The sequence below is a fragment of the Oncorhynchus nerka genome, linkage group LG28 (assembly GCF_034236695.1).
Source record: "Oncorhynchus nerka isolate Pitt River linkage group LG28, Oner_Uvic_2.0, whole genome shotgun sequence".
NCBI classification, from domain to species: Eukaryota; Metazoa; Chordata; class Actinopteri; order Salmoniformes; family Salmonidae; genus Oncorhynchus; species Oncorhynchus nerka.
Genome location: NC_088423.1, coordinates 50,319,379 through 50,322,815, shown reverse-complemented (window position 1 = coordinate 50,322,815; position 3,437 = coordinate 50,319,379). Strand labels below are relative to the sequence as shown.

At 43.2% G+C, this 3,437-nt stretch overlaps 1 long non-coding RNA gene across 1 annotated transcript; it reads right to left on the bottom strand.

Moving 5' to 3' along the window:
* Window positions 1-215: 215 nt before the first annotated feature.
* Window positions 216-2,875, bottom strand: LOC135565579 (uncharacterized). Its single transcript, XR_010461703.1, has 3 exons — window positions 1,217-2,875; window positions 741-821; window positions 216-624 (listed from the first exon to the last, which is right to left on the bottom strand). It is a non-coding gene; the product is annotated as an uncharacterized LOC135565579 (long non-coding RNA).
* Window positions 2,876-3,437: the final 562 nt, after the last annotated feature.

Here is a 3,437-nt window from a genome sequence, read left to right as displayed (position 1 = left end):
TATTGTTGAGGAATTTGTGTCAGAATCTCCTTAAAACACACTTGTGTATGTGCAGTTCTTAGGCTAAGCCAGGGTTCCCCAACTGGCCCATGGGCCGAATTTGGTCCGCCAGTGGTTTTATTTTGACCCCAAAATTTTCTGAGCAAAAATTAATACATATTTTTATTATTGTGAATTTTCATTGTTGGACATAAAATACTAAATACACCAGGAAATCAGCTTCAAGTCATTTTAATTGAGAAAATCTGTTCCCAAGTATTCCCACGCATAATAGAGATAATGTGATTGTATACAAATGTAAGCAAGGTTTGAAATGATTATGTTTTTGTTTTGGATATATCTGTTTGGGTTGATACAGGTGATCAATCGTATTGAAAACAACTTCAGTAGAATTATTAAAATCTTCATAAAATGTATTGCCTGGTCCCCTACACTTAATTTCTGACTGTATTGATGTGAGGTGGTAGATAATGTATATCCCATTGGGACCAACACCATTGATTGATTTAGGTCCAACTGTCCCTGGGTTCCTCCCTTGCAATAGGATGGAGCCATTCCACAATGTCCTCAATTAACACCTAGAGCAGAGAGAAGGGTGTCCAGCTCCTTCTGTGCCTCCTCATCCTTGGGGGGGAGAGAAAGAGAAATTCATCTCTTTTTTTAACCACAACAATTACAAATATGGGAAAACTAAGACTTTAGAGCACAAGCGTAAGCCAGTGACACTAGTCAGTACCTACCTCTTTGGAAATGGTTTCCATTGAAGTAGCAGCATCACACATCTTCCTGGCCTGACTTTTTTGCCCCAGGTCTCTGTAGCACTGACCAATCAAAATCACATTCCTCATCATAATCAACATCATCACTGGTGCATATAAAAAGCCATTTGATTACGGGATATATATATATATATATATATATATATATATATATATATATATATATATATCGATTATTATAAACTGCTTGGTTCGAGCCCTGAATGCTGATTGGCTGACAGACCGTATTCCACGGGTATGACAAAACATTTATTTGTACTGCTCTAATTACATTGATAACCAGTTTATAATAGCAATAAGGCACCTTGGTTTTTTTTTGTGTCGTGCCTAAGAACAACCCTTAGCTGTGGTATATTGGCCATATACCACACCTACAGATGCCCTATTGCTTAAATATAAGATGCACACATAACAAGAACAATGGCAGCCCAACGTACCTTGGCTAAAAACACATAGTTTAATTTGGAGTACTTGGGACTGATCTCCTCCACCTGTGGAAAATTATGCAAATATAAGTTAAACTTGAGAACATTGCACATGCTTAGAATCAACTCTTCCTCGAGTTAAGCTTCCCGAGGATGGGAAAAAAATGGATTCTCCTTGTCCAGAATGTGTCAGCCCTAAAGGGATCCATCCCTGATTCCAGTATGAAGCGGAGGTGATTTGGAATCAAACTCTCGTGAAAAGGTAGCCCAGTCATCCCTCAGACGCGACGATGACGAAGTTAAGTGTTACCATAAAGCTAGAAAACCCGGTTGTATTCTTCCATTGGACCTGCACCAAAAACACACCACTGACAAAAACACTGACAGTTTATGTTCTTAAATGCATCAAATCAGTCCAGGACAGGTATGACGTTGGTACAGGATTTGGGCAAATGAGTGCAACTGAACATAGAACTTGCTCAGCACACGCAATCATAGACAGGACTAACCATAGCATTGTTGTACCTCTAGCAATTGATATGTAGACACAAATGAATGTCTATGTACTGTATATTTCACTTGACTCAACCTTTTATTCTGACCCTATGTAGCCTTAGCATTAATCATACAGTGAAAAGAGTACTACGGCAACACCTGGGCACTAGCCACTGTTTGTGCACTTGGCTGTTGCGGCACATGTTGCATAACTCAGCAGGATGTGTTTATTGAAGCTAGACAGCCTCTACCAGAGTCCTTGCGGCCAGGAGCAACAAGTTACAACAGAGACCACTTAAATCATATTGATGGGTGAGATACATAAGACAGGAGGAAGAGGCATGCAGCAGGCCAGGAGCGATTTCATTTCTCTTTATATAAACATGTGAAAAGTGTGAACACAGATTACGCCTCTTTAAATACTTGGGGTTTGGTCTTTAAATCTGGGTGCAGAAGCGACCGCTGGGCAAATTCTGATTTAACACAAAACAAATAGGCTGCTGTGTGCTACATGTTTTAATGGTTTGGAGAGAGAGCATGAAAGACAGTAGAGCCTATGGCTTTGCAAGATAAGTTAAAGCAAGAACTTAGAAAGACTGCCTGATTATAACAGGCTAAAGTACACAATGCAGAACTATAAAAAGTAACAGAAACAGGGTACCCGTCCACATTCAGAACCAGTTGTTTGGGTAAATGAGACATGTACTGGTGAAGTTACATTTGCAAGGCCTGACACGCTTTACGCCATCAAACACACGCCATATAGCGCGACGATTACGCCTGCACTGATCTTTCTCGTATCAAAGGGTAATGGGATAGATCAAAAGAAGTCCGCCTCAATGGGCTGTCATAACATTGGAAAATACTGTATTGCATAGGTGACTTTGCCAAATGAACCCAATTTCACCGTCAAAAAGTCCGAATGAATAAACTCAGCAAAAATAGAAACGTCCTCTCACTGTCAACTGCGTTTATTTTCAACAAACTTGTGTTTGACTCTCTATGTCCCCTATCCTCCAGGCCGGCTCGGTCCTCCCCTCCCGCTCCGTGGCTCGACGACTCATTGCGAGCTCACAGAACAGGGCTCCGGGCAGCCGAGCGGAAATGGAGGAAAACTCGCCTCCCTGCGGACCTGGCATCCTTTCACTCCCTCCTCTCTACATTTTCCTCTTCTGTCGCTGCTGCTAAAGCCACTTTCTACCACTCTAAATTCCAAGCATCTGCCTCTAACCCTAGGAAGCTCTTTGCCACCTTCTCCTCCCTCCTGAATCCCCCCCCCCCCTCCCCTCCCTGCAGATGACTTCGTCAACCATTTTGAAAAGAAGGTCGACGACATCCGATCCTCGTTTGCTAAGTCAAACGACACCGCTGGTTCTGCTCACACTGCCCTACCCTGTGCTCTGACCTCTTTCTCCCCTCTCTCTCCAGATGAAATCTCGCGTCTTGTGACGGCCGGCCGCCCAACAACCTGCCCGCTTGACCCTATCCCCTCCTCTCTACTCCAGACCATTTCCGGAGACCTTCTCCTTTACCTCACCTCGCTCATCAACTCATCCCTGACCGCTGGCTACGTCCCTTCCGTCTTCAAGAGAGCGAGAGTTGCACCCCTTCTGAAAAAACCTACACTCGATCCCTCCGATGTCAACAACTACAGACCAGTATCCCTTCTTTCTTTTCTCTCCAAAACCCTTGAACGTGCCGTCCTTGGCCAGATCTCCCGCTATCTCTCTCAGAATGA